Below are 21,015 nucleotides of genomic sequence, written 5' to 3'. Positions count from 1 at the left end.
TGTATTGAGCGTCACTTTGTTTGTGGTGAAGATAAACAGCCTTGCTGCAGTGATACCTCTATCAGTTTCATATTCATTATATGTAGATGATGTGCAGATTTCCTTTTCGTCCTGCAATCTCTCAAGTTGCGAGCGCCAGCTTCAAATCTCAATAAACAAAATGAGCAATTGGGCCGATGAAAATGGTTTCAAGTTTTCATCTGAAAAAACTGTGTGTGTGCCCTTTTCACTACGTCGTGGTCTGGTGCTTGATCCTTGTTTGCAGCTCTATAGCGCTGCGATACCTGTAAAATACGAGCACAAATTTTTAGGGGTTATTTTCGACAAGAAACTTACCTTTCTGGCTCACATCAAGGAGCTGAAGCAGAAATGCTTGCGGTCGTCTAACATTCTAAAATTACTTTCACACACATCATGGGGGTCTGACAGGCGATGTCTCATCCGATTGTACAACTCACTGGTCCGTTCCCGTCTGGACTATGGTGCAATTGCGTACGGATCAGCACGGCACTCTGTCTTGAAAATGCTGTATCCGGTCCATCACCTTGGCCTTCGACTTGCCACAGGAGCATTTCGGACATCGCCTGTTTTGAGCCTGTATGTAGATACACATCAAATGTCACTAGAGAAGCGCAGACATTATCTTAGCTTGTGTTATCGGTACAAAGTGAAATCTGATCCTATGCATCCATCAAACAATTCGGTTCACACCTCCATGTTTTTGCGGCTTTTTGAAAACAAACCTAGCATAATACGCCCATTAAGCTTCCGGCTTCAGAGCAATTCTTCCTCCCTGCAGCTGGCTCTTCCTGAAAGTAACTTGATTAAGGAAACACAAACTGTTGCCCCTTGGAAGGCAGTAACATTGTCATGTGACTGGTCGCTTACAAAATATAACAAAAGGTCAGTTAACCATCAGGTTCTCCTCAAGGCGTTTTTTGCATTACAAGAGAAATATCAAGACTATGTGCAATTTTTTACTGACGGGGCCAAAAGCCCGTCTTTCGTAGGTTCTGCAATATATTCGGAACACTTTAGTAGAGCGAAACGTATTGACTGTGTTGCAAGTATTTTCACTCCTGAGCTTTACGCTGTGCTCATGGCGCTTGAACACATCATAGAAGACCGTGTGAGGAAGGCTATTTTGTTCGTAGATTCCCAGAGTGCTCTACTGGCTTTATGTTCTCTTACCTTTACGAAGAATCGCCTCGTTCAACAAGCGCGTGTCCAAATGAATCGCGCTCTCCTACTTGGCCTTGATATAAAACTATGCTGGGTGCCAAGCCATGTAGGTATTCCAGGTAATGAGGCAGCAGATAGATTGGCTGCCTCTGTTAATGGTGGCCTAAAAGCATCGGTCGGCCTACCTTATGAGGATTTTAAACCAGTTATTAAAAAATCAATTTATGAACTTTGGGAGTTGGAATGGAATCAAGAAACAGACAATAAACTACACAATATCAAACCGTGTTCAGGATTATGGGAGAGTTCCCACCAGAGGAACCGGTTCCACGAGGTCTTGATGTGCCGCTTGCGTATTGGTCACACTCGTTTAACGCATCTATATTTACTTTGTAATGATAATACCCCGCGCTGTGAGCATTGTGGCAAAACGTTGACTGTCCTACGTACTCTGTGGCACTGTAGGTACTTGGATCAAAAACGACAAGTATGTTTTTCCACTATTTTCAAATCCCATCTTCCATTTCACACGAAATTTTTGCTAGGAAATGAACCTCTTGTACCTTTCAGTAAAGTGTTGGAATTTCTTAAAATAACAGGCTATCTACACCTGTTATGACCCCTCCTTTTTCACCATGTTTTTTATTTTCAGATAATTCCTGATTGATTATAACTTTTATACTTACCTGAAGTTCATATCCATATCTTTTACACGATTCATGTTCATACTTTTTATTGTATCACCAGCTACTATAGCTCTGTCTTCTCCTTAACCCTTTTCCTGCAATAGTGTATGCACCTGGCGCATTTTGGCGTAGTTGCTCTCGCGCCATAAGACTCCAATCAATCAATCATGGACGTCTACAACAGATATTGCAACCCTGCTTGTTCAGATAATGCAAACGCCTCTGTTGCCTGTGCTACAACTGGAAAGGCGGCGGTCGCGCTTGGTGGAATAACTGTACATGCAGCGTTCAGACTTACCATCAACAGGGATGGCGGACTGCGGGACAACGAGTTGAACACGTTCCGCTATGCGTTGAGGAACGTCAGGTGCGTGATTATCGATGAGGTTAGCATGATGTCCACGGACATCCTTCAGAGAGTGGACTCGCGACTCCGCATCATCACTTGCAAATACCTAGAGCCTTTCGGCGGGTTAGACATCATCCTCTGCGGAGACCTGCGCCAGCTTCTCCCCGTTCGTGCCGCCGAGGTTTTCAAGCGTGTCAAGACGAACAGTGTGTTTAACACGGAAATCGCATGGCACCATTTGTTATACTTTGTCCTCACGAAGGTCGTAAGGCAAAGCGATCTCAGGTTTTACACTATAGTTACCAAAATTAGAAACGGTGCAGAATTCGGTTCCGAAGAAATCGCATTGATCGAGAGTCGGCTCGTCACGCAACAACAAGCAGAAACTTGTTGTCCCGGTGGCATCCGCTTGTACTACTCCAACAAGGAATCGGACTACTACAATACGAACACGGCCATTGCAACCGAAGATAATTCTGTGGCATGTGCGGCACGGGACACAATCGTTGGATTCAGGTCTATGAAGGAGAAAACAGAGGCAATGCGCAAGGCCGAAACACTGCCCAAGGCCGAACTCGGAAATCTGCCAGCTAATATAATGCTATGCATTGGAAAACCATATATGCTCACACTCAATGTCGATGTTTCCGACGGTCTGGTCAATGGATCTGTTGGAATACTCCAATACATACAATACGACACACTCCAAGAGCCGGAACGCATCTGGCTGCATTTCGGTGAGCTTGGTTCCAAAATTGCGATTGGAACCGTGGCGGCCGCAAAATCCCGGCAGTTACGGGCACTCGACAGAAATATTCAGCAAAATTGGACACCTATCGAAAGACGCACAGCCACTTGCGTCATTGATAAGAAGTCAAGGACATCCCTGAGGAGATGCCAGCTACCCGTTGTGCAAGCAAGTGCTATCACCATTCACAAATCACAGGGAGGCACGTATGAAAACGTGGTGTACTCGTATGCCAACAGTCATCCACAGAAATTGGTATACGTGGCACTGAGTCGTGCTACAGACATCAACGGGCTCTACCTCACCAATGTGGACAATGACTTTACGTTCTACCACGGCAAGCCCAATCCCGACAGGGCACTACTTGATGAGTTTCGTCGTCTGCAATCACACAAACTCCAAACTGTCACTGCTAAGTGCTACGCAATGATTGAGCAACCGCACTTGTTCTCAGTCGCCGCGCTTAATGTTCGCTCTCTGTCGGCGCATTCCAAGGACGTGCACCACGACCCCATCCTACGCCATGCATCTGTACTTTGCCTCTCGGAAACGTGGATAGAGCCAAAACAGGCGGTAGAAATCATGAACTACCAGTACTGCTGCGGCGTCAGTAGAGAGCACAACAGAGCGGCGGGGGTGACCATCTACGTGCGTAAAGGTCTGTCTGCCGTACCCATCGAGATATTTGGCATGTCAGATGAAGTTGGAGAACTTTGTGCCGCCAGGTTCGACAACGGCTTGGTAGTGGTGGCTCTGTATCTCTCGCCTACAGCACTCACCAAAGATGTCGTGCATTTTCTGCGACTTGCGTTAAGCACACGTGGGTCCACACCCATGTTAGTAGTGGGGGACTTTAATGCAGACTTAAAGACGAATAAGAACTTCATACCACTTATGCAGGAAAACCTCCCATTTCTCTCCCTCGTAACAGCTCACACAGCTGTGACGACCTCTCGAAACACATGCATAGACCTCGTCTTTCAAAATCAGCCTTTGGTCCATCACCTGGAACACATATCCTGTCACTTCTCAGATCACAAGGCTTCCTTCATAACAGTCAAGGACTGAAACAAGAGTCCCAGTCCTTGACTGGGACTCTTGTCCCAGTCCTTGACTAATGTTCCTAACGATGTTGCCATTGATGTCGCACGCGAGCGTCTACTTGATGATCAAAGCCTAAAAGCACGCACGTCACTTCACGTTGATGATATAATTTTACTTTTGCGTTTTTGCTTAAACCAATGTTTTTTCGCCTTCCGTGGGGAGACGTACCATCAGGTGAACGGGTGTCCGATGGGGAGCCCGGTATCTGTCAGTGTTGCCAATCTCGTTATGGAGCATATTGAGGAGAAAGTGCTGAAAAAAGTTCTGTTCCCGGTCAAATTTTACCGCCGATATGTGGATGACACTTTCGTCATTTTAGATAAAAGTCATGCTAATGATTTCCACCGGGAACTAAACAGTGTTCACCCCGCGATACAGTTTTCTTGCGAGGCAGAACAGCAGGGCAAATCGCCCTTCCTAGATGTATCTGTAATAAGGACAGGCGAGCTGAACCACAGGATTGAAACGGGGGTGTACCGCAAACCATGTGAAACAGATAATTTTTTGGATTTTTTGTCCCATCACCCAGTGCAACACAAGAAATCAGTAGTGCGATCGTTTGTACAGAGATCAAATACCGTGTCATCTAATGAGCTCCATGGCGCAAATGAGATGCATCATTTACAGGGAGCTTTGGTGAAACGTCACTACCCGAGGCGTTTTGTTGACGAGGTCAAAAACAAAATGAAACAAAATGTGGAACCGTGCGAAAGGGAAAGAGATAAGAATGTAGTGTGCATCCCCTATGTCAAAGGAGTCTCCGAACCTCTTAGTCGCGCTTTGAGGCCCCTTGGCATCCGAACTGTTTTCAAGCCATACAGAACTATTGGAAATTCCGTTTCCAAACCAAAGGACCCAACCTCGGCGAACGTCCAAAGAGGCGTTATCTACAAGATCCCCTGCAGTGACTGCCCAGCGTCCTACATTGGTGAAACCGGACGGAGGAGAGATACCAGACTCAAAGAACACAAGCGTGACGTCACGTACGCATCCCACGCGACGCGACTGAAGACTGAACTGGTGGACCACGCGTGGACAATGGGGCATTCTTTCGACTTTCCGGCCGCGACGACCTTGGCGAGAGAGGACAGATGGGGGCCCCGAAAGCTTCTAAAATCGTGGTTTCTTCGCAGGGACACATCCGTGTGCAACAAAAACCGCGGCCCTCTCCACGAAGCTTACACGGACATTCGTGATAAATAGCGTTGTGTTTAGGTTGAACCCTGCATTTGCTGTGTAACTACTGATGATGCCTCCCGCATGGGAGGCGAAACGTCTAATGAAGTTGTTTTTTCTGTTATGTCAAGTCGGTGTACTTATTTTAATTAGAAAAATGACTTGGCAGCAGCGGCAGCGGATCACTTTAATTGTCTCCTGTATTTACCGCAGGCCATTGCCCGGCGAGCGAAAAAAACCGAAGTAACTGCCGAATTCATCTGCATTGTGCTGACAGATCGTTGCCGGCACAAGCAACATACAAGCCTTCGCGCGCCCCCGTATCAGTCGCGGCGTCACAGCTGACGACTACCTGTCCGATTGGTTCATCGGCATTCCACGTCTCCAGCGGAGGACTACAAAAGCTCGGAACTCGAGCAACGGCGCTTCACTTGGCAGCAGCGGCAGCGGCACAACGCATCACCTAATTGTCTCCTGTGTTTACCGCAGGTGGGTTGCCGTATCTTTTATCCTATTTGTGTGTATAACTGCTGCTGCTGCTGCTACCTTTCCCTGATCTCAATTGTATTTCTATTGTATGTTGTTGTTTTTTTATGTTTAAGGATATGACTAAGTTGGTAAATGAACTAAAAGATGAGCTAAAGAAAAAATTTAGGTCGATGAAAGAGGCACTAGAGAGGGATTTCAGAACTGATCTCCGTGAGATAAACACTGAGCTGAAAAGCATAAGTGATGGGATGAATTTCATGAACAAGGAGTTCGAAGAAATTAAGTTAAAGCTCCAGTCTGTCATAAGTGAGAACGCCGTTCTCAAAAAAAAAAAATGCTGAACTCACGCAAAAAAAAATGTCATGATGGCCGGACTACTGAAAGAAAATGAACTCAGACTTGTTCACTGCGAGCAGTATTCGCGACGCCACAACATCGAGGTAAAAGGAATACCTAAAACTGAAACTGATAACGTGAATGATCTGGTATTTAAACTTGGTGACCTCATCGGAGAGCAGATTGCCCTTTCTGATATAGAAGCATGTCATCGTGTTCCCACAAGAGATCCGACAAAGAGCAACGTGATAGTACAATTTCAGCGCCGGCAAAAACGAGACTCTGTTCTCGAGAAGGCAAAGAAAAAAAGAATTACTTGCCAAGACTTTGGACTGCCTGAAACATCGTCCATCTATGTAAATGAACACTTGTGCCCCGCCCTGAAAAAGTTGCTAGGAATGGCGGTCTCAAAGAAACGTGAGCACCAGTGGCGATACGTTTGGGTACGTGACTCTAAAATATTTGCAAGGAAGGCGGATGGGACCCCTGTCATTACTATTTCTGACTCTGGAGATCTTGATAAGATCCGCTAAATACAGCTGACGTGTCTCTTTCTATTTTTCCCTTTTTACTACCATGGTTCAAAATTTAGGTGTTCTGACGGTAGAGTGTCTAAATACCTTCCTACAAAAAGAGACAACTAGATCGTTGAGTTTGTTTCATTTAAATGTGCAATCCGCCAGATTAAAAGAGGATGATATTTCATTGTTTTTTGACTCAATCCAAATTTCTTTTGATGTAGTCATGATGACTGAAACGTGGTATAGGGATGATGATAATTTTTTTGTTCTTCCAGGCTACACTCATTTCTTTTTAAACCGCAGTCATAGTCGCGGTGGTGACGTTTCATTGCAAACTCGTGCCTCTGGTTTTGAAATACCTAGTGATTATTCTATTGTGACCCGAGATTATGAAATAATTTGTGTTAAAAAAGGAAATCATATTTACTCTGTTCTATATCGTCCTCCAAATGGTAATGTTTTGAGTTTCATGCAATTTTTAGAAGCGTTGTTTTGTTTTGCTAATCAAGAGAGGTGCCTCTTGCTTCTGGGTGGTGATTTTAATATAAATATGCTTGAAGATTTTCACCTCAAAGATGATTTTGTTGGTTCATTGACTTCAAACTATTTGCAATGTAATTATCCCTCCAACACGCGTCACATGTACCACATCAACATTGCTTGATGTATTTCTAACTAATCATGATGAAAATAATATTAGTGCTGGTGTGCTTAGTAATGGGGATCAGCGATCACCTTCCACAATCATGTTTATCAATAAAAATATGTCAGATAGCGCAGTTTCAAACTTTTCAACAATGTCTCAAGACATAAGTTCTAGGACACTGGAGGAATACAGACTGGAGTCCTATGTTTCGTTCAACAGATGCTGATGAGTGCTACGATTTTTTTATAAGTACTTCCAGAAATGCTTACTCCACTTCATTTCCAATCAAATGTATCCGTCCAAACAAGAAAGCTAGGAAGCCGTGGGTAAATGGTCACCTTTTGAAACTCATTAAAAAGAAAAACGCACTTTATGACTCTTTTGTGAAAACACGAGACGAAGAAAAATTACGCGAATTCAAAAAGTTCAGAAATTTTGTTAACGCTCAATTAAGACAAGCTAAACAACTTTATTACGCGGCTAAGTTCGACTCATCCTGTTTAAGGCAGCCCGATATAGTCTGGAAGCAACTGCATTCTTTTCTGCGTAGCCAATCTAAAGATACAGCCATCGTTAACATGACTATAAACAATGAAATTATTTCCGGTAGTGAACTTGCAGATAAATTCAATGATTACTTTGTGAGTGTCGGGAATAGCACTTACAATAGTAATGCCAAAGATAACGTCTCCCGCACTAGCGAAGCTATGTTTTTGAATCTTTACTTTTTTTAACTCTTTACTCTTTATTTTGTTTACTCTGTATTTTGGGTGTATTTCAATTGTGTGTGCTTAACCCAGTAGGCTTTCGAGCTGTTGGTTAGCACCAGACTTGTACCGTACGCATTACAAGTAATCAAATTACATGTAATCGATTATTTTTTGGAGTAATTTTGTAATCAGCTGATTACTTTTATTAGGCAGTAATCACAAGAGTAATCTGATTACTTTTTGAAGTAATAAAATTACTTGTAACCGTTGTAACCAATGGCTTTCCTTGTACAAAATACACAGACCAAAAAAAATCTTCTGTTCGGCCCAGCGACTGCACTTGGGCAGAGGGTTTACACTGTGCCACGAGATGACCCCTCATCTAGGTGGTTAGGCAGTGTGCTCAGTATTGAAGAGATAAGGGTCATTAAAAATGCATCAAGGGGGGAGGGGAGAGGAGGGGCAGGGTGGTGCTGTCGGCATTATGAAATGAAGCAGCTGTAAAGTCAAAGGAAGTGCCACTAGGTGGAAGCACTGCATAGAGGAACACACGCAAAAAACGAAAACAAATAGCTTTTGTAAGTTACAGTCTATGCTCATTCTGAAAGACCAAAAAGAAAGTAAAGACGGGCAAATAGTCACCAGAGGATCTTGGTCATCAGTTGGCTTGGTGGCACCTGTGGTATATCCAGATGCCTGGCTGCATGATGGAGGCACTCATAGAATTCATTAGAAGAGTTTCATCGCACATGATCACTTGTGATTGGCACATGGAAACGTGACTATAAACACACTAACATACTGATGAGGAGACGTTAAAATACATTCTATGCTATCTTACCTCCAATTTGAGTGCTGGACTAGCTTTGCTTACGTTCCTGCAGCCTCTGACTTGCGTAATTGACAGAAAAAACCTTGTAGCTGCATACTAAGTAAACTGCATGACGATGCGATATACGGTAACCAATGGGAAATATGAAAAGTATAACTTTGCGGAACAGTGGAGGTGCCAGTCAGGAAGCTCAAGCTGCCAAAGCAGATCCCCTTAAACTTGTAGACGTCTGAGGTTCCACCGATACTGGGCTCTGTTCCTGCCACCTTGGCCACCTCCTTGGCATAGTTATCCCTCAGGTACTTCCACTTTGCCTTTCAGATGTCGTCTTGAGAGGAATATGATATACGGACATGATATACTCGTGCCGAAATGTGAAAGAGATGACAAAAATTCTATAGGCAATAGTAAGGCTTCGTGGGCAACAAACAGCATGCTCAAAATGCACGTCCAAAGCACCTGCACAACAAATTGAGTCCCAACCTTAAAAATGAATGGTCAAGCTCTCAAGCAAATGAGTAGTACGTTCACTGCTAGGCTGACAGGGCGGTAGAAGCTACATGCTCGTAGGAACAATGAATGAAAGGTTGCACGCATACAACGTGGTCATACTCTCCGGGTAGGTACGGGCATAGAATGCATCAGGCACTGAGCGGCAGGTAACTGACTGATCTAGAGACAGAGTACGTAGCTTTCACTGCCCCGTCAGCTTAGCAGTGATTCAAGTACAGACATTTAATACGGATCTAACATCTGCTATTTGTGAGATGCTATGTATACTTTGTGGGTCAATTAAAACAAATCTATATAACAAGAATAATAAAAATTGTTTTGGGCGGCTAGGGTACTGTAATTTATCATTTTGTTTTGTGAAATTTTGGAAAAAATGCTTGGCTCAATCAAAAGTTACAGTTAAAAATGGCGATGTTTCTCTGCGGACACAAATGGAGTTCAGCCTTTTCCATACAACCGAGGCAAAACTTTCTCGTGGGCTGAACAAAACTGAATGAACAAAAAGAGCAATAAAGTCGACGCAATGATTATCTTGCCTTCCTTCCTTCTCATTTTTGTTTGAAACAACTATCAAAACACCGGGAAGACGTGAAGAAACATAATCTGGGTCCCGACAAATATTAGTCTTCGTCTGTCAATCTTTCAATAAATAAATATTTTCCCCAATATTGTTGCAAAAGCAATCCAAAATTTGGCTGCACCCTCAGGATAAATTACAATACCATGGCACAGATAAGTGTTTGAGATAAATTCTTTTCCACGTGGTCATACACTGCTACGGCTGAAGGCACAAACATTGCCAAAAGATATGAACGTGGTTGACTTTGTCGGAGGGCCGTCTTGGTGCTTCCGCTTCATGAGACGGCACCAGCTAGCTATCAGAGCCCGCACAACAGTCTGCCAGAAACCTCCAGATGATTTCAAGGAAAAGACGGCGAGTTTCCAGGCATTCGTCAGGGAACAAATTCAAACCCATGATGTTAGGCCTAACCAAATTGTCAACATGGACGAAGTCCCTCTGACTTTTGATATCCTGATGGGCAGGACCGTGGCCAAGAAGAGCGAAAAGACTGTCAGTGTAAGAACAATCGGCCGCGAGAAATCGGATTTTACCGTCGTGTTGGCTTCTGCGCTGATGGCACCAAATTGCCGCCCATGATTATTTTTAAGAAAAAGACTATGCCTAAAGACAGTTTTCCGCCCGGAGTCGTCATCCAATGTAACGTGAAAGGCTGGATGGACAAATGATGGGGCTCTGGCTGGAGAAATGCTCCCCACGGCGACCGGACGGATTCTTTCACACGAATGAGGGCCTTCTAGTTATGGACAGCATGAGGGCGCACATGACCGATTTGGTCAAGACCAACATCAAAGCGAAGAACTGCATCCCGGTCATAATTCCTGGCGGCATGACGAAGATGCTGCAGCCACTAAACATTTCCGTGAACTGCAGCTTCAAAGCTGTCCTGCGGCGTTTGTGGGAAACCTGGATGACAAGCAGGTGACCAAAGTTTCACGAAAACTGGGTGCATGAGGCACGCGTCATTGGGCGAGGTGGCCGAGTGGGTCAGTGAAGCCTGGAACTCCGTCTCCATAGGGACTATAGCCACCGGTTTCAGAAAAGCCGGTCTCATTGAATCTGTACCTGAGAGGTGCCGCTGAAAGCGACTACAGCAGCGGGCCTGACGACGACGAAGAGCCCATCGCGTTAGATCCAGTGATCGCCGCACTCTTCCAAAGTGACTCGGAAAGCAAGGAATTCAATGGCTTTATTGACTGGAAGTGTGGCAGTGATAATAAAAGTTTTGTTGACGTAGCCTAATTCAGTCATGGTTCCATATCTTGCCTCACTCCAATAACACTTCAAGGTAATACGTTCGTATTGTCTCCCTGGCTAGGCTTAGTGGGCCGCCCACTAAGCCTAGCCACTGTTGACAGGTTTCTGGCACGTTAAACTTTCGTTTGCTCAGCATGCGTACGCTTGAGTAAAGCTGGCCAGCTCATTTTGCGTCCTTCAGTTCCGAATATCCTGACTGCCCCTGCCAGAGAGTGCCGTGCTCTAGGCATTTCTCGCTAATCTAAACATCATCAGGCGTCAAACGGTACAGTACGTATGAACCAGCTGATTACCAATGAGAAATTCCGGTCTCGCGGTACCGATCAGCGTAAAAAGAAAAGCGTAAACCATGCAAAGAGGTGCGACTTATACAAAGGTGCGACTGATATATAAACTTTTTTGTAAAAATGGCTCGATATACGGAAGTGCGACTTATACACAAACTCATCTCTGTGACGTCACGGCGCGGTGGTGGCGTGTCGGTCGCACTTCCTGTCTGGGGCTGTGGGCAGAAGTCCCCATGCCAGACGTGTATTCTTGCGTTGTTTTGAAAGGAACCAGACAAAAACCTGCCTTCTTGTCAAAACGCCGCGACTGGGGCCGTACCAAAAGTGTCGAGAAAGGTTTGAAGGTCAGTTTTCATGTGCTCGGTTCGTCCGAGAATCTGGATATGTGCCGTGAAAAGGGAAAAGCAGACGTCGTCGGACTACGATTGCTTGGGCGGGAAGCACTTTGGATTGAATTCACGGATACTTGTGGTCATGAGATTTATTTGTTTTGTTCCAACATGAACGCCAGAAAACTGTAGAGTTGTGCGAACCACGTGCAGGCTACGTTCAGTGCGTCTTCAATTTCAAACGGCGGCCGGATCGTTCGAACTGTCGTCTTCTCTTTCAAACGTTTCTGCTTGTCGTCTACTCTCTTAGACGACGCCGGCCCGTAGACCAAATGTTGGTGCAGTACTTGCGGTAAGAAGTAAGCTCAGGCCTCGGAAGACTAAAGTTTGAAGGTTGGTAAGCAGGCTCGATGTAAACAGTAGATACAAGGAGATGTTGATTATTGTTACCAGTGACCATCACCAAGTTGTTATGCCTACTTCACTTGGTCCGATTCAGCTTGCGATTTTCAGTATCAACGTCGACCATCTAAGCTACGGTTCACGCTTTTGCGGCCTAAGCGGCGTCGCGACTGAAAATTGCGAACGAAATCTCATCATACGAATCAGGCTGTAGCGTACATACTGCGGCGTCCACGCAGAATCAATCGCCACATGTCACATTATTCACGCGAAGTTTTGCGGTGTAACGAGCCTCGGTAATTTCGCTGACGCCGCTCAAGTAGTCGGACATTGCCAGGAAGACGTAGAATCAACAATTCGAACGCGAAAAAGAGCAGGGGGACTCGCACAGACGCCGACTACGTCGCATTCCAATGGTTTGTTTATGGGCGACGGCGAGCTTCTTGACCACACCCCCATCGCGCATGCGCGGCGCCGGTGGCGTCCGCTTGGGGCGTTTCGGTTTGTTTGTAAACATGAGTTGGTGTATACAACAGTGCGACTTGTAGACCGGAAAATACGGTACTTAAAAGAAATGTACGACTTTACAGTTGAAAGTTACAAAAAATGGACAAGTTAAAACATTGTGATGATACAAGTATTGCGATAGTACCCAAGACTGCTTTAGAGGTATCTGTTGGAAGCTAAAAATACACGGTGCACGAAAAGATGACATCCAAAAAGGGGGAGACAGGGTAAGCACCACAACCTAGCATTGGCCATCGTGGTTCTTGTACAAGTAATACCATCCATGATTACAATGGATCCTCGGCTGCAGCAGAACAGTATGACCTAGGACGGTACCCTGGGCAAAGGGGAGTTTTGCTGTGGTTCGGATTCACTTGTGTCAAAAATATAGTAGCACCGGCGAGGCACCTGATGCTGGAAGCTCCCACTCCTCGATGACGCTCCCAATCAACGGTACCAGGCTATTGGCCGTGTGAAAATTGATAATTTCCGTACATGCCAAAGCGCACACATGCTGTAAAAAGTTTTAGTCCATCACGTAAACAGTCACACAGACATATCTGTCTTTGGCGCGCGATATCCAGCCATCCGTTGCAATGGAATAACACTCCGCACCTCTGCGGAAAATTTCCTGCAGCTCTCTTCGCTTCCCTTTTTCTGACTCGTAGAGGTCCGGTATAACTGCTCGTGAGAAAGTCATCCGCGACGGCACGCTGTAGTCTGGCATTGCAAATGCCACCATGTCGATGAAACCTCCCTCTTCAACGACAGTGTATGGGTGCATTCCGCGACCGGTGAAGTTACCAATCATCTTCGTCATGTGCTTTGCTCTTGGTGCCTTTGGTTTCATTTTTGGCTTGAAGGTGTCGGCTACCGACAGCTGACTCGGCATACTCCCGCACTTGAGCTTGATGGTAGTTCCGCTTGCTAGACGCTCTCTCATGTAGGTCTTATGTGCGTCCGGGTGATTCTTTAGATGGGATGCTAAGGTGGTCGTTGTGCCCGTTGGAGTTTTGAGGATTGCCTTGTGCTTCATGCATCGTGCATTAGTCACCGGTGGGATTTTTAAGAAATATTCCCAGATTGGGTTGCAATACACAATGCCATCACCTTCGTTGTTCACAGTCGCTGCAGCAGACACTCCAGCCACTCGATCCAACTTTTGCAGTGAGCAAATGGAAACATACCGTTGGCTGTACTCAAGTATGCCGAGCACATGCTGTCCACCGCAGGAAACACGAGGAGAACGGACTTCATTACCCCTTTGGCTCTCAGGTAGGCTGGCGCTGCAGCCACTCTGTGTCCACGGCTCGCTTGACAGCAGCTTCTTGTCGCTGCGGTTCTCAATAAACGCTTGTGGATACTGGGATCATCGTTGGCATGGCGTACGCAAACCCAGCAGGGCGACCACCCTCGCTGGTAGCCGTCGGCCCTGTGGTTGGACGGGCATCGGATTCCCCTATGAGCAACGGTCCCCAGACGTAAAGGTATGTGATCCCCTCTCCCCACAAAATGAGGCCCAGCGTGGGGCTTGATGCATTAATGGGGCAGGGTTTAGGGCATACCATCTGCCAGCAAGGCTGTACAACGTTGGTGTAAGGGGATTACAGTCACTTCTTTACCAAAGTGTGTCATTATTCGGTTTTTCAGACTTGCATACATTGACTTGTTATATTTGACAGCGAGCTTGTGGTAGCGTCGGTTTGTTTTCCTTAGAACAACCTCTACCGCTGGACACTGAAGTAGGTGCACCACCACGCCCGTGGTGACCGCCGTGTATCTGTGTCATTTTTTTGTATGCGTAAGCAAACTCTGGGTCCTGATATGCTTTCTAGTACTAGTAAGTTTCTTAACACCTTGGTCTCTGTGTTATAATGCTATCAAATTATGTGTTTGTACATCAGCTTCATTTGTTCCTGAATGTGCCTTTCTACATATACAAATTTAGCGTTGATGTACGACATGAGATCTACATTTTCGGTTTGGAGGCCAGTTTTCTTGAGCGTAAAACCGATTCCGCGGGTCTTCTCGATGATGAACAATTTAACATGATCTGCAACATATCCGCGCTGTCAACAGACTTCTAAGGGTTTCACTAATGACATAGAATGACATGCTCTGTTCCTGTACTACTACAACAGTTAGCGCTGAAGGTCTCTCTGCGTTGTGGTCCGGTATGAGGAACTCGACCAGTCCCTCAAAGAGCACGTCAAGCTGTGACCCATAGCACTCGCTGACAACCGGGTTCCTTGCCCAGAACGTCTGTCCGTCTTCAGGGTCCACACACTGGCCTCTGTGTAGTGCGCAGCGGTATCCCGTTGGGAACCTCACTTCCCCTCTCGTCCGATCCACGGTTGCCTTCCCATTTCGATGAGTGATTGTCAGTTGTGCCTGCACAACCACGCTATGGTACTGGAGCTCTCTGTAGGAATACGAACCCCCAGCACAGGTTCCTGTCGCATCAACTGCACTGAGTAGAGTGACCCCAGATGTTGCAGTCGAATTTGCTCTGTGCTCACGGTTCACTGGCCCTGTCTTAAACTGATACATTCCTGTTGTTCAGTGTGCATTACAACTCTCTTCAGAAACATGCGACGTAGCTTGATACACCGTTAGCTACGATACTAGAGTGAGAGTCCACACCACAATAACTGATCGTCTGCAACACTGCTACTAGACACTGGTTGTACGCCACTGTTTTGCACTTTCTCATTTGCACGAGCTGGATAGTGCGGTTCTCGTTTTTCAGCCTAGGAGAGAATGTGGGACAACTGACGATGCCTTCGGGCGAGATGGTGGTGACGTTCATGAGAGGATGTTCACAGTCGTATGCAATGATCTCTCCACGTACCTTTGCCGACAGAAACATGCACATCGCAACAAGCTGGGGAGAAATGGGGGATTGTGGGAGCCACTGGCTTCCCTTGAGAAGGCGTAAGCCGCGGACGTTCCGGGCAGTCGTCTGACTTTGAGCCTGGTTGTTCCGCATCGTGTCGGGGAGAGTACGCCACCACGCTGGCCTACTCTCTCGCACTCCTCCGCGCGTCTTCCGATTTCGGCGGGACTAATTAGCACTAGAGGTCTGGCGTAGGGCGTACAAAGAGCAGAATGTTGCCTGAAAGGAAACTTGCCTCTGGGTGTCTCTGCTGATGATCCCCCGGTTGTCTCTGTGGTCCTGGAGCCACCACTAGATATTTTTGCTGTTGCCATTCGTAAATTTTTTGAGCTGATAGGAAGTATGAGCATGTTACACAAAAAAATAATTATAATGTATGTGTAGTCTAATAATTTAATATGCATAGTACCTTCTGGGATGGATCTGGTGCCTGAGGAAGCTGAGAAAGCTCCACAGTGTCCAGCTTGACTGCCGAATCTTGTCCCGGCCAGCTCCGCTTAGGCTTGTGCAATTCCTGGACTCTCGACCATACCTGGTTTGTATGGCCTGCCATGCCTGCTTGCACTCTTCTGCACTGCACTCTGCAGTCAAGAAATCAAATATTTACAAATTAAGGCATTTACATTTTAAAGAAACGTTCTAGGCCTTAACACAAGGAAAGAAGACTCCTCTTAGTTCGAGTCACCATGGTACAAGTAATAAAAATCTTGCTATTTTTTTTACCTATATGATTTCGCTGGGTTGGTTATTTGTTTTCTGTATTGTTGTGGGTGAGGTTTGGCTGTTCCTTAATGTGGGAACCGGATAATTTTTTCAACATGCACTAAGTCTGGTTCAGAGGTAATAAATTATGTTTAGAATGTACTCTGTGTTTAACATTTGTAAGCTTGCTCATGTGCTTTTTATAGTTGCTCAAGTTTTTCATAACCTCTTCAAGGTACCACAGATTCATTAGGTACTTCAGCTCAAACAATGCCCACACTTGTGTCCCAAGAAAACAAATGCCTGTCAGTTTTGTTTTATTTATACAGGTATTCACTATACACTTCCGTTGCACGCTGCAGCATGCCACACATTTAAGACAAAAAAGTGTAGCTGCTTGCTGCAATGGGCAACCTTAAAATAGACTGCCAATACTGTTATGAAAGCGTTTATTAACGACTAGTTAATACAACTGAGAAGACCGAGAACTGAGTTCGAGTTCGACGAGCTTGCCTAGACATGGCAGGTAACAGTGCTTGCCGTGTGTGTGCCTCTCATTGGTCAACGGTCCCAAGCCGCTTGCGCGACACTCGTGCTCTCTCTCGGTGAGGTGGCTCCCTCCCGTGTAGAAGAGAAGAACTTGTCTACATCTCCCTTTTTCACTCATAAATAAAATTTGTGTCGCGGTAGCGGGCTGGTTTTTGTTTCGCTCTCTGGCTCCTGCGAAGAGCGATGCTGTTCCTTCTGCGCTGTATGCCCTCGTCGTCTTGAACAATGACAGCCGGTTTCCAGGTTCCTCGTTCTTGATCTTGAAGGTAGACGTCTTCTCCCGCGTGTAATTCAGGTAGAGGTTTGGCGCCTTTGTTTTAGTACCGTTGGTGAGTTTGTTGTTTGTCTCTCAGCCGCTGTTGTACCTTGCTTGGGTCTGTGCTCGTCCCTTGCAGTAGAGATGGATGTGTAGGGATTTCCGTCCTGGTATGTCTGTTCATGAGCCTTTCAACTGGTGATCCTAGAACTCCATCCCTGGGAGTGTTTCGCCATTCGAGTAGGGCGTCGTAGTAGTCTGGCGTTCCGTAACTGCACTTGGTCATGAGTTTTTTCGACTCCTGCACTGCTCTCTCTGCCATCCCGTTTGACTGAGAATAATACGGGCTGGATGTCACATGTGAAATTCCTCGGTGCTGCAAGAACTCTTTGAAGTCAGCGCTGTTGAATGGTGGTCCATTGTCAGTAACCAACCTGACAGGTAGACCATACACGGTAAACGTTGCCAGGCAACATTTGATTATCGTCTTGGCAGTGGACCTTTGAAGCTGGTGCACTTCATAGAAAAAAGAGTAATAGTCCTCCAACACAATGTAGTGGTGTCCCGACTGCTGAAACAAGTCCACTCCAACAATCTGCCAGGGTGCGGTTGGCACTGGATGGTTCACAAGTGGCTCCTTCTATTGCCTCGGCTTGTGTTCCTTGCACACACTGCAATTTTCTACCACCTGCTTGATGTCATTCTGCATTGCAGGCCAGTAGAGAGCTTCTTTAGCACGATGGAGCGTCTTCTCTACTCCGCTGTGCGCTTTGTGAAGCCTTGCCAAGCTGGCGCTCTTCATCTCTTCTGGAATGACGAGTCTATTCGACCTGAAGAGTAAGCCCTCCTCCTCATGGATTTCATCCCTGTACGGCCATTATGTCTTTAACGGGCCTGGAATGTCTTCTTTGTTGCTCGGCCACTGGCTCTTTGCATACTGCAGCATGGTACTCAGATCCTTGTCCCTGCTGATTGCTTGACGACATTCTTCCAGTGTTTCATCTCTTAAAGGGAGACACTCCAAGACATTCACCTCGAAGACTTCCGACTCTTCCTCCTTCGAAGGGTTTCTTGACAGCGTGTCTGCAATGTACAGCTCTTTACCGGGAGTGTACTTCACCAGCAGGTCATATTTTTGTAGGGTCAGTCTCATCCTTTGTAATCTGAGAGGACATTGATTCAAAGGTTTTCTGAAGATCGCCTCTTGTGGCTTGTGGTCCGACTCCACGGTAACGGTTTGCCCGAAAATGTAGTCGTGAAATCGGCTGCATCCATGGACAATCGCCAACAGCTCCTTCTCGATCTGGGCATAGTTCTTTTGGGCGTCATTTAAGGACCTCGATGAGTAGGCTACTGGCTGACCCTCCTGAAGCAACACTGCACCCGTTCCTCTGGAACTTGCATCCACTGACAGAGTTACTGGTTTGTTCTTGTCGTAGAACCGCAGAGTTGGTGCAACAGTCAACGCTGTTCGAAGTGCTGTGAAGCTTTTATCGTGCTCCTCTGTCCAGGACCAGGCCGCCTCTTTCTTCAAGAGTTGCCTTAACGGTGCACTTGTGTCGGACATGTGCGGGATGAACTTGCCAGGGTAGTTCACGACTCCTAGGAAGCTCTTCAGTTCCCCCACATTTGATGGTCTTGGGAGCGCAAGGATGTCTTGTACCCTCGTCGGGTCAATCGAGAGTCCCTCAGGTGACAAGATATGTCCCAAGTACTTGACCTGGCTTTGAGAGAACTTGCATTTCTCTTTGTTCAGTCTAAGGTTGACCTCACAACACCTCTGCAGCACGGCTTGCAGTCGACGGTCATGCTCCTCTTCCGTCCTTCCCCAGATAAGAATGTCATCGACCATGATTTCAACTCCGTCGAGGCCTTCAAACACCACGTGCATAGTCTTCTGGAACACCTCGGGAGCTGACGATATGCCAAAAGGCATTCGGAGAAATCTGTATCTCCCGAACGGTGTTGCAAATGTGCAGAGGTACAAACTCGGTGTGTCTAGTTTGATCTGCCAAAGCCCCGTGGCTGCGTCGAGCGTCGAGAAGAACTTGGCTTCCTCCAGTCGTGCTGCTATGTCCTCCAGTGTAGGCATGCAGTAGTTCTCTCGCATGAGAACCTTGTTGAGCTCTTGTGGATCTATGCACAGTCGGAGTTTGTCCTTCTTTTTCACAACCACGATTGGGTGGACCCACTCTGTTGGTTCTGTCACTTGTGCAATCACCTTCTGTAGCACGAGGTCATCCAGGTGGCTTTTCAGCTGGTCTCGGATGGCTACTGGGACTGTACGTGGCTGTTGCGTAACACCCTGAGCATCTGGCTTGAGCTTCATGTGATACTTGACACCCTTGATTTCACCAAGTCCATGGAAGACGTCCTCATGTTCTTTTACTGTCTGGTTGCAGTGCTTTTCCGCTGACGCCACTCGCTTGATCAGGTTCAGTCGTTCCGCAACGGGGTAGCGCTTATCGTTGTGGGTACTTCCCGTTTCACGATGTAGAACTGTACGTCGGTACTCTGGTTGCCATGGGCGACTGGCAGCATAATGCGGCCTTCCGCTTTGCTGACATGGCCAAAGAACGAACCTATTTTCGTAGTGACTGCTTGCGGTTTCTGGTTCGTGACTCGTCGCAGTTGCGTTGCAGACATAACAGAACAGTTTGCTCCTGTGTCCACCCTGCTGTCAACTGCCTTTCCTGCAACTCTGACTTCAGCTCTCCAGAACTGTTCATCACCAACACTGTTGGATAGACCACAAACCAACTTTTCTTCTTCGGAGCTGGAACTTGGAGATTTGCATCGTTCAACATTGCGAACATTCTTCCGTGGTGATGCTCTATTTTTCGGTAAGTTGTTCTTCGCGCGACACACTCGAGCGAAATGTCCCCTCCGACCACAGTTTTTACACTTCGTACCTTTGGCAGGACATGTTCCGCTTGTGTGCGTAGAGTATCCCCATTGAGGGCATGTCTCGGACTTGAGTCCATGTACAACGGCAGGCGATGCTCCAGCTTGGATATCTTTGAACTGTAGGGCTCCACGTTCCTCCATGCGGCACTTTTGAATCACTTGTTCCAAAGTTGGATCGTTGTTGATGAGGCGTTGTTGCAGTCGCTTGTTGGTCATTCCAAGAATCATTCGACTTCGCAACATGCGGTCGTGTAGCTCGCCAAAATCGCACTGCTTCGCCAGCGTGCGCAGCTCAGTAAGCCAGTCATCGAATCGTTCGCCGTCATGCTGGTTCCGTGTGCCGAATACAAAGTCCCTATAGCTCACGTTGATAGCTGGCTTGCAATGCTTTTCAAAAAGCTCCGCTATCTTCTCAACGCGCAGTTCGTCACCTGGGTTTTCGAACGTGAACGTTTTGTAGACTCGCCTGGCGTCTTCCCCTATGACGACTAGGAACGTCGCGGCCTGTACTTCGGCGTCTTGCGACTTCAGAGCAGTGGCGGTTGAGAACAACTTAAATTCGTCCCACCATGTTCTCCAGGATGTCTCCAGGCCTCCGGACATGTCGAGTGGCTTCGGAGGAGGCAGCAAACTTGCGAAGTCCCCTCCCGGCATGGGAAGTTGGACGTTCGAACTCCTGCCCGACTGCTGCGTAGTAGCGGTGCCGCTGTCTTCCGCCATTTTCTGCGCTGCTGGTCTTCGCTTGCCTTAACTCTTGCGCCGTGCGACTCACATCGGTCTTGACTTCACGTGCGAGCGTTTTCGTGTTCCGTTTCTGACACCATGTTATGAAAGCGTTTATTAACGATTAGTTAATACAACTGAGAAGACCGAGAACTGAGTTCGAGTTCGACGAGCTTGCCTAGACATGGCAGGTAACAGTGCTTGCCGTGTGTGTGTCTCTCATTGGTCAACGGTCCCAAGCCGCTTGCGCGATACTCGTGCTCTCTCTCGGTGAGGTGGCTCCCTCCCGTGTAGAAGAGAAGAACTTGTCTACAAATACTACTATGGC

General features: G+C 46.7%; 1 pseudogene; it reads right to left on the bottom strand.

Moving 5' to 3' along the window:
- Nucleotides 1-19,092: 19,092 nt before the first annotated feature.
- LOC120838605 lies at nucleotides 19,093-20,684 on the bottom strand (annotated as a pseudogene).
- Nucleotides 20,685-21,015: the final 331 nt, after the last annotated feature.

Source organism: Ixodes scapularis, unplaced genomic scaffold (genome assembly GCF_016920785.2).
Source record: "Ixodes scapularis isolate PalLabHiFi unplaced genomic scaffold, ASM1692078v2 ptg000504l_1__unscaffolded, whole genome shotgun sequence".
In the NCBI taxonomy this organism is placed as follows: domain Eukaryota; kingdom Metazoa; phylum Arthropoda; class Arachnida; order Ixodida; family Ixodidae; genus Ixodes; species Ixodes scapularis.
Note: the sequence above shows the minus strand (reverse complement) of the source record. Positions and strands in the feature narration are given on the sequence as shown.